Here is an 11,026-nt window from a genome sequence, read left to right on the forward strand (position 1 = left end):
AAAAGATCTTGCCTGGGAAGTATTAACCCACCTTGCTCCTTCAGATTACCACTTGTTCTGAGCGATGGCACACGCACGTTCTGAGCAGCACTTCAAAATGTACGAAGAAGTGGAAAATTGGGTCTCTGAATGGTTTGCCTCAAAACAAGAAAAGTTCCTTTGGGACAGTATCCACAAATTACCTGAAAGATGGGGGAATGTGTTCCTAGCGATGGACATTACTTTGAATAAAGCACTTTGATTTTTCTCTTTTAATTATCGTGTTTCTTTGGATTACAAAATCCACATTATTAACTGGTACACCTACAAACAAGACCCAAACAATGTGATTTGTGCTACAACAGATGCAAAGACAGGTATTGGCCAACACTTGCAAGCAGCTAAAACAGCTTTCCATCTGAGGTTGCATCTGAGCTGAAAATTGAAGAAATTGAAATAGCCACATTGGGGGCAGGGAAGAGGGCTTTCAGGCAAAGAAAGCAGGATGTGCAAATCATGGAAAATGGAAGAGCCAGGTGCTGGGCCTAGATTTCATTACAGATGTAAAAAACCAGGAGCGACACAGTTGTTGGATCCAGCAGCTGGCCTAGAGACTCGGTTTGTGGCACTAAGTGGGTAGGAATGGAGAAGCCAGGCAGACCTTCCTGCCTTGCTCAAAGTCGAAGTATCCTGTGTTATAGAGAATGATCAGGAAAACTACAAACTGAGGGGTGACACTGTTGGAATGGCTTTCTCTACATATGTCTCAGGTGAGATTGAAAGGCTATGACCAGCCCTAACTGGTTTGGCTCAGTGGATAGAGCGTCAGCCTGCGCACTCAAGGGTTCTAGGTTCGATTCCAGTCAAGGGCATGTACCTTGGTTGCGGTCACATCCCCAGTGGGGGGTGTGCAGGAGGCAGCTGATCGATGTTTCTCTCTCATTGATGTTTCTAACTCTCTATCCCTCTCCCTTCCTCTCTGTAAAAAAAATCAATAAAATATATATTTAAAAAAAATTAAAAAAAAGAAAGGCTATGACCACAGTCCTTAAGAAAGATGGACTTGTATGCTGCATATAAGCATAACTAATGGACACAGACAGTAGGGAGGTAAGAACCTGTGCTGGGAGCGGGGGATGGGAGTGGGCAGGGAGAGGTCAATGGGGGGAAAAGGAGACATATGTAATACTTTCAACAATTAAAAAAAAAAAAGGTGGACCAAAGTTACTGCTCCGTTTTCTGTGTGCAGGGCATTGTAGTTAGAACCGTATTTGTTTACAAATCCTGTTTGCTTCCCTTTTTATTTTTTTCTATATGTACCGTCATAAACAGGTTAGAGAGAAACTTGGCCTTTTGTATCCCCAATAAGGGAAAAGGACGTTTTAGGTACCTTTCACAGAGTGGGCCCCGGTTTCTTCTCTGGAAAGCATAATAAAGATTGGAGACCTTTGCGGTTTACTAGAAAGATACCTGGGCAACCTTCAGTGACCTTGCCAGGGCCATGCCACCCTCTGCTATCCCCCACCCTCAGGTCTGAGACCTCGCAGATAGCTGCAGATTCTCATCTTCAGGCAGGGGGCTCAAGCCCTCGTGGGTCATATCCTAGTGTTTAGATATTACTTTGGAAAGGACATGAAATTATTTGACTGGTTCCTATCCTTGATGCATGGAATTTTGTCTCTACACTTAAAAGAAGTGAAGTCACTCATTCCCTTGGTGGTTGTCTCATGGCTTTAATAGTAACTATATTCCAATAGCTCATATGATACTATGATTTATAATAAGAAATATGTATTACAGTAGTTTGTAGTTACAGAGCTCCTAAAACCCTTGGAATTTTTTAAGTGATGAGAGAGATAAAGGAATCTTTATTGATGTCTTTCTAATTAATTTGTAAGGATTTTGTAAGTTTTGTTCTGCCATATGGGCTGCAAAGACTTCAATTCAAGGAAGCGTTTTTCAGTGCATAAAGGATATATGTTCTTGATGGATTTTACCTTTTATTAATATCACAATAGACCCCTCTCTTTTTTTATAAGTACTCTTGTATATATATATTTTTTTTTACAGAGAGGAAGGGAGAGTGATAGAAACATTAATGAGAAAGAAACATCAATCAGCTGCCTCCTGCATGCCCCTTACTGGGTATGTGCCCACAACCAAGGTACATGCTCTTGACCAGAATCAAACCTGGGACCCTTGAGTCCGCAGGCCGACGCTCTATCCACTGAGCCAAACCGGTTAGGGCTAGACCCCTCTCTTGTGTCCAATGTATTTTATCTTAAATTCTTCTTTTCGCTTATAAATATTTCTCTTCCTAATTTTTTTTCATTTGCATTTACCTTATGTGTCTTTTTATGTCTCTTTTAAAAAACAATTCTTTGTCACTTGCTTTTAAGTATGTCTCTTATGATTAAAACATAAGCGGTCTTGCTTTTTCACCCAATTGGAAAGCTTTTGCTTATTGTTGAGTGGTGTAGGGAAGAGAACTAACCCATTCACAGTTCTTCTAACCACGGATATATTGCTACTGATTTAGTCTTATTCCTGCCATCTTAATTTGTATTTTGATTTGTTATGCTTGGAATTTGCTCTTTGCTTCCTTTCTTCTTTATTATATTTAGCCCATTTTACTCTAACAAATATAACTGAACTTATATGTCACTATAAAGTCAAGAATTATTTAGAATCTATAATCTATCTTCACACAACCCTCAAGATCAGATCTTCAGCAGAATTTTAATTCCTCTCCCCATTCTTAGGTTTCATTGAAGTAAACCGAAATTTTTAGCTACAGATTGTTTTGTCATAGTTTATTTATCTTTTTCTGATATAAAAATCTTTAAAACTTGCATTAAAGCTTGCAACTACATCATTGGTTAGTTACTATAAAGTTTGTATTCACCATTGCATCTTGTCTACCTCAACTTCTCTTCCTGACTTCTTTATTCTGATTTAATTTTTCATTTGGCTGGAGTACTTCCCTGAGTAACTATTTTTATAAAAGGGATAGGTAGCATAGTTTCTGTGTTTTCTCACATCTTCATAATTGAATGATAGCTGAGCTGTGTGTGGAATTCTGAGGCCATGATCTTTCTTTTGTAGAATCCATCCTCTGTTAGCCTATAGTGTTTGCCTATGAAAGTCAGCGTCCTATCTGAGTATCTTTCTTATGTTTTTCCCCCCTGTTTTTTTTTCTGCCTCGAAGCATCAGATTAAGAAGTTTCAAAGAATTTGAAGTAAAAAGTTACTCAAAAAGAAAACATTAATGTCTGTCCCGAAGATTTAATGATTTCATAAAAGCAATTTAAAAATAATTTATATTCTACTAGAAGAATAATGACTAATTTTTACCAAAGGCATAATAATTAGTTTTTAAATGAGTAGCAAAAGAGCAAATGTGATTTATCTCTCCGAATAAAAAAAAACAGGTTATGCAGAATGAATTATTTTTGGAAAGGTTTATAAAGTTAAGTATAGCAAAATTCCCTCTGGGAAGGAATTCTGGGTTCAATCACATAGCAGTTAGCAATGGGAGAGGATGTGTCAGGCACTTTACCTACATTATTCTCAGAACTAGTTCTTAAAGGACTTAAATACGTACTCAAACCCCCGACACTAGTAAATAAATGGCAGAACTAGAATTTGAACCCAGGATTCTATGCCTTCTCTGACATCCTCTTGGGAGTGCACCACGTTTTCTGGAGTGCCCATGCGCTCAGGGAAACTGGCTAGGCGCTGTGAGTGAGTGCAAAAGTGAATGCCAAGCCCCCCACCTTCAAGTTGTTACCTGAGTAGACCCTATTCAGTGTACTTAGCATTTTTCTTCTTGTTATTAAAAATTAGGCCATGGATCTGTGATTCAGAAGAAAAATGTCCTTCTCCAGGTGCATTTTTATACATTAGCATTTAGGGCAAATTGCCCAGAACTCCAATACTAATTTACCTCCAGGATCTCAACCCACAGTTACTGTTGGAATTTTTGGCAAGTAGATTTCCCTGAGGGTAATAGTCAAATTAAGAAGTCTTCTTAAAGAAAAGGTGTTAGTCTTAGGCAATAATTCAAAGCCTGGTGTTCAGAGGTGGGAGGCACTCGGTGCCCTGGTGGTAAGGGAGGTGAGAGATTGCCTGTTTCCCTCCGCTAAGCCCTGCTTACTGGCTCCGTGGTCGAGTTTGATGTGCAGCAGCGACAACCTTTACTTTGCACTCAGAATTACAGTGGATCATATTTTACCTTCTAACTCAAAGTTACCATAGCCGCCTTGGGAGGTGGCCTTTTCCAGGATCACACTTGCACTCTCCGCTGGTGTGAAAAGGCAATGTGAGTTTGGCAGTCCTGATAGGTCCTTCCCACGCCTCTGCCACTCTCTTACAGCAGAACCCACATTGATGAGTTTGTCCTCATTGAACTGAGAGTTCCATTAGATCAACCAGGAAAGTAATAACAATAACAACAATAGCTAACTTTGCTGACCATTTGTTATGTGATATGTACTGTTCTAAGGGCTTTACCATTCATTTAGTCCTCACAACTCTGTAAACTGGTATGCCTATTCTATTAGATGAGAAAACTGAGGCCCAGTGAGATTAAGTGATTTGCTAAAGATTATAAAACTAGTAAATGGCAGATTCAGGTCTTGAACCCACATAGACTGGCCCCTGAGCATACATAACTAACCATTGACATTTATAAGGTTTTGTGTGGTCACATCTGACCCTTAGAAAAAATTTTTTTTATCACTTAGACCAACCTGGCTAGGGCTGAGTGCAAGTTTGATTGAGAAAATTGATTTGCTATAGGAATAACTCCTATAAAATTAAGCAATACCCTTTGCAGACTCCAAAGGGATCTAGAAGAAAGAATGTCAAAGAAATGTAAACATCAAGATGGGATGGGTGGAAACCAGTGGTAATACAATATTAGGGGGAAGTTATAACTGAATGGGCAGGTCAATATTCATCCCCAAACACAGTCTGTGACAACAAGATTAAGTCATGCCCTACTACCTGGTAAGCCAAAGGTACTGAACCTGCTCACTGTCCTGATCAGAAGTGATTTAAGAATTGGGTATGATTTATCTGAAGAAATCCAAAACGCTAATTCAAAAAGATATATGCATCCCTATGTTCATTGCAGCATTATTTATAATAGCCAAAATATGGAAGCAACCTAAATGTCCATCAATAGGCGATTGGATAAAGAAGATGTGGTGCATATATACAATGAAATATTACTTCGCCATAAAAAAGAATGAAATATTACCATTTATCACAACACGGATAGACCTAGAAGATATTATGCTAAGTGAAATAAGTCAGACAGAGAAAGACTAACACCATAGAATTTCACTTATATGTGGAATCTAAAGAACAAGAACAAAAATAAATGAAACAGAAACAGACTCATAGATACAGAGAACAAACTGATTGTTGCCAGATGGAAGGGGGATTAGGGGCTGAATGGGAAAGGTGAAGGAATTAAGAAGTACAAGTTGACCCAGCTGGCATGGCTCAGTGGTTGAGCATTACCCTATGAACCAGGCGGTCGTGGTTTGATTCCCAGTTGGGGCACATGCCCAGTTGCAGGCTCTATCCTCAGTGTGGGGTGTATAGCCGATTAATGATTCTCTCTCAACACTGACATCTCCATTTCCCTCCTCCCTTCCTCTCTGATATCAATAAAAATACATATTTTTAAAAAGAAGTAAAAATTGGTAGTTACAAAATAGTCATGGGGTATAAAGTACAGCATAGGACATACAGTCAATAATATTGTAATAACTATGTATGGTGCCAGGTGGGTACTAGACTTATTGGAGGGATCACTTGGTAGATTATATAAATGTCTAATCACTATGCTGTACACCTGAAACTAATATAAAATAATATTGAGTGTCAACTGTAATTTTTTTAAAAAAAATTTGGGTATGGCTGAGCCAAATGGAAGGCATTATTGGGGAGGGGCTGAGAAGGCAGAGGGTGGAAACTAGAATAGACATAAAAGGAATAATTTTCAGGTCCATGTCCAATTCCAACTTGGGAAAACATTCATCTATAATTTCCCAGGTTGAGTTACATTTATACTGTCTAATATATCTGAGCTACCTTAATATCCATTTTTCATATGCATTGCATAAAAGGAATGTTCAATGCAAGTTTGTTGACTGATGTCAAGTATGAGATAGAAGGAAGGATTGCCCTTCATCTTCTCCCTGTCTCCTCGTGATCCTCTTGGAGAACCACCTCCTCCATTTTGCTGGTAAGCACCTCCCCAATATAGGACACCTATTCTTGAAAAGCTGCAGCTGTACCACAGCTGGGAGCTGGCTAGTTAAGTCCCAGCTGGCCCAGATGAGCTTGACCCATAAGATAGTGGGTGTGGCAAACCAAGGAATCAACAGTCCTGCATAAGACAGCTCATAGAGCTTTTTTGAAAGACCCACAAAAGAGTGTCTCAAATTAACTAAAATTCCTTTTCAGTGAAGTAGAAGCCTAGAGATAAGAACCTTAGATGTGGGCTTTTCTGGCTGGCTTTTTAATTTCATATTGCTGTGAAAGACCTGAGTTTTTTAGTTACTTGCATCTTGTCACATTCAAGGTTTTCAGTCGCGGATGTCTCTGGCTATCAGGGGAAACTACGTATTGGCAGCTGGAAAGAGAGACTGGCTGCCCTAGCCGGTTTAGCTCGGTGGATAGAGCGTCAGCCTGCGGACTGAAGGTTCCCAGGTTTGATTCTGGTCAAGGGCATGTACCTTGGTTGCGGGCACATCCCCAGTAGGAGGTGTGCAGGAGGCAGCTGATCAATGTTTCTCTCTCATCGATGTTTCTAACTCTCTATCTCTCTCCCTTCCTCTCTGTAAAAAATCATTAAAATATATTTTATAAAAGAGAGAGAGGGAGACTGGCTACCTTTTCTTTCCATCAACCTCAGAGGCGTTGCTTTTTGCCAACTGCCCACCCCATGTGAAAGGATTCTCTTCCTTCCGGTTTTGATCTCATTTTCTGGCAAGACCAATGTGCTTTTTCTTAGCACTTCCAGTCCTCTGGCCAAGGCACAGACTGTTAGTACACAAGGTCCCATTTCTATAGTCTTTTAACCTACAGGAAACGTGCCCCAGGGTTGATAGTGGGTCTGCTGGTGCTCCATTCAGAATAGATAAGGAAGCAGGGGTCCTTCCTCATGGGATACATGTCTAGGAAAAGATATAAGGTCCATGAAATGGGGGTCTGTGTCAATCTTATCCTGCCCATGTTCCCAACACTGATCATAAAGTCTGGCACATAATGGGCATTCATTCAATATGGTGGGCGTTCAATAACATCTTCTATGGGAATTGCTGAGTAAACTTACTTTTGCATAGAATCCAGTGGTGCTAAATGGTAGTATATGGGATAATCTGGAATACACTTTAGCCCATCTGTATTCTGAGTGGCCAACACTATAGATTATAACATCCTTTTCCATGTGTTTCATGGGACTCTAGACGCAAAAGGTGCTCAGCAAAAAATTGATTTTGTGATCAAGTTAGCCTCTTAGGGTCCCAATTCACATTCATCTACCAAAGAGACTTTTCGGTTTTTCGGTAAAGAAGCATGCTTAATTTTACCCCAGATTTTTTTTTAACTATGGAATCTTCACCTTGCACCCACTACTTGCTATCCCATGGAACTAGTGCTCCTTGGAACTCACCTTGAAATTATATTTGGAAGCACTGTTATATCACGACTAGCCCTCTATTGTTCCCAATTACCTTTCAAATGGATATTCTAAACTTTTCTCTGAACTCATTTATTATGTGAGACTGACGAACTGTAATTTCCAAATCATCCTGTATGAAAATAGGAATAAAAGCTCCTGTTTTTCTCCCTCTGAAGAGAGGTTAACACTCTCTGAATCAGAAATCTTGTGCATTGCCTGGTATGGCGCTTAGGGTGCCCAGGCACTGGTTGTGACTGCCTGTGATGTGTCAGCTTGGCTAAGCTAATGCCCCTAGTCATAAGATTACCTGCCAAGCTGGGTGCTGTTGTGAGGGTATTTTGAAGATGTGGCTCACAGCTACAATCAGTTGACTTTGAGTAAAGGAGATTATCCTCAATCATCAATGTGGGCCTCTTCCAATCAGTTGCAAGGTCTTCGAGAGATGAACAGGTTTTTCTTTTTTTTTTTTTTAAATATATTTTATTGATTTGAGTAAAGGAGATTATCCTCAATCATCAATGTGGGCCTCTTCCAATCAGTTGCAAGGTCTTCGAGAGATGAATAGGTTTTTCTTGAGGAAGAAATCCCACCAGAATGTCCCCAGTGTCCTGCTGGTTCTGGTTCTCAGGTAGAACCTGGTTTGTGCTAACACACTTCTCAAGCAGTGGAAGGGTTTTTCTTGAGGAAGAAATCCCACCGGAGCGTCCCCAGTGTCCTGCTGGTTCTGGTTCTCAGGTAGAACCTGGTTTGTGCTAACACACTTCTCAAGCAGTGGAAGGAAGGAGGAACATAGCATCTTCCCCTCGGGCTGCATGAAGGGTCTGCCTCCAAGCCAGGGGGGAATATTAGAATCCCGTGACAAGAAGGCTGCAAAGAAGAGAAAAAGGGGCCTTTGCCCTCTCCCCTGGAGGTGCACGTGCTCCCCCTCAGTGTGCGTCTCTTTCACAGTTGCTGCCCAGCAGTGGGGCCGGAGGAATTGCTCACCACATCTGTGTTTCCATGCCTGGGCACAACCAGGTGCATTAATTAGTTTGAAAAAATGCCTGCCTTCAATTTAATTAATTTTGCACAGTTTAACAGTATCTCAGGGCATTTGTTCTTCATCTTAAAGATGAAGAGCATAGATTTGTATATATTATGGAAATAGACTTGTAGTTATCATTTTGATAAGGAATGTGAAAGCCCAGTCTATTCGCCAGCATTGACCTGAGGGAGAGATGGGACATGTCTGTGCGCTTACATGGATGTTCTTTTCACGGTGTATAAGGAGGACTTTAATTTTCATAATATATGCTTAAGACATTAACATGTGCATGCTCAGCGATTCCAGGCCTAAGAATTTATCCTGAGGATATGTGTAAAGTTATAACATAAAAGATTTCATCTCAATTATAAAAAAAATTAGGAGCCACTTAAATATCCAACATAAGAGGTTAGTAAACTATGGCATATCAATAAACAATGGAATAAATTAAAATAGCTACCATTCATTGAATAGTGTGCCAAGCACTGCTCTATATGGATTTCATATGCATTAACTCAGTCCTCACAACAAAACTACAAGGCAGGTTCTATCATCTTGTTTTACAGATGAGCAAACTAAGGCACCAAGTGAGTAACAGGGTAAACTGCACATGGTCACACAGCTGGTGGATGGAGCCAGGACCCAGCCAGAAGGAGGATGTCATTTCAAACATCCGTATGCCCACACGTGTATATACAAAACACAGTAACCGCAAAAATGGAAAGTTCTACACTTTAAAATCAATGGGCATCCTTTTTATTGCTCATTTGTATTTACTAAATATTCTACAATAAACATCTAATAGTTTATAGTTTAAAAATAAAAACAAAAAAATTATGTTATTATTTCGGTTGGGAACCAAACTCCTAATTTTCCTGGTCAGAGAGTCAGCTGGATGCAGACTGATGTTCAGGGTAGCTACTCAAGCTAATAGGTTCCAGAAGAACACAAACCAGGCAGCACGGGGAGGGCCCCCTAGTCACACACACCATCAATGAATTCTGCTAGGAATAGAGCTAATCAAAGAACATCTCCTGGGCCTTCCTTTAGCTAGTTCCCAAACCTCAGTTTTCTCAACCCAGCCAAGTTACCAACAGTGACCATGAGTTTCAAGTCCATAATCTTTTGAAAAGTCGGGAAATAAAAGAAGCAATGCATGTGGTGAGTTGGGCTTCACAGAACCCCACGGGTGTGCTCTGATCTCCCTCAGACTGTATACACGTTGAATGATACGGGAAAGAATCTGAAATGTAAAGTTTAGCACCAGATGGACTCTTAGAGATATAACCCAAGTATCTTCATTTGACAAAGATCCCACAGCTCAGAAGAAATAACTTGTGCTGTTACCTGGATGAAAGAGGCCAAACCAGAATCAAAAACCAAGTTTTTAGTATCTAGTCTAATAATCTTTCATTTGGGCATGCTGAGTGGATCTTGGAGTCAGGTGAAAGGAGGGAAGGAAATATTGGTATGAAAACAATAAATATTTTATGAAAACCATTTTCTATTCACTCTTATTACATTAGCGATGTATATAAAAGAGAAAGGCATAGAGTGAATCATGGTCCCCCTCCACACACCACAATTCCCTGAGAGTTCATTAAAGAGTTCAATAATTTGGGGTGTGGCCTTCCAAATCCCTTTCCACAATGTCATACATGCATATACCAGTGTGCTGATACAGCTCATTCTGGTTCTTGAGAGACAACTTAAATTTTCAGGAGAGTGTGAGCTGCTTGTTAAACACAGTCATTATTAAAGGTTTTATTAAGTACCCCAAACTCATCGCTTCCTTTTTTACTACATTTTTCTATTGTCTACAATGTAGACTCTACATTCTTGGGGTTATTTACGTTTATTGTATCTGTGTGATGGAAAGACAAGTGGTGTTTTATTGTGCATCTCTTCCCAACTTCACATTCAGTGACATCACATTGGTAGAATCTGCCCTAATGGGAGTATTTACACCAAGGAAATTGACAAACACTACAAATCAGGGCCTCCCCTACCTTCTCCTCCCCCAGGCAGCCAATTTTTAAGCATGTACTAGCATACCATAAGAGACATTTTTTCAAGTATTTTTTTTCTTTATATAAAGAAAGAGACTGTTGAAAACTTTTAAAAGTCTGTCAAATGAATTTCTTTTTCTTGGTGGAAACAGAGAAGAAACACTCACTGAAACATGTAAAATATCTTTACCATCAAGCTAACTTTTAAACTATTATTCATCTTTTCTTCCTCAATAAACTGCTCCCTTTATAATCTAACCTTTTATTTTAACTAAATCCCAGTTCCTTTTAACTTCCCTCTTCAAATTTAACTGC

Source organism: Myotis brandtii, unplaced genomic scaffold, assembly GCF_000412655.1.
Source record: "Myotis brandtii unplaced genomic scaffold, ASM41265v1 scaffold38, whole genome shotgun sequence".
NCBI lineage: Eukaryota > Metazoa > Chordata > Mammalia > Chiroptera > Vespertilionidae > Myotis > Myotis brandtii.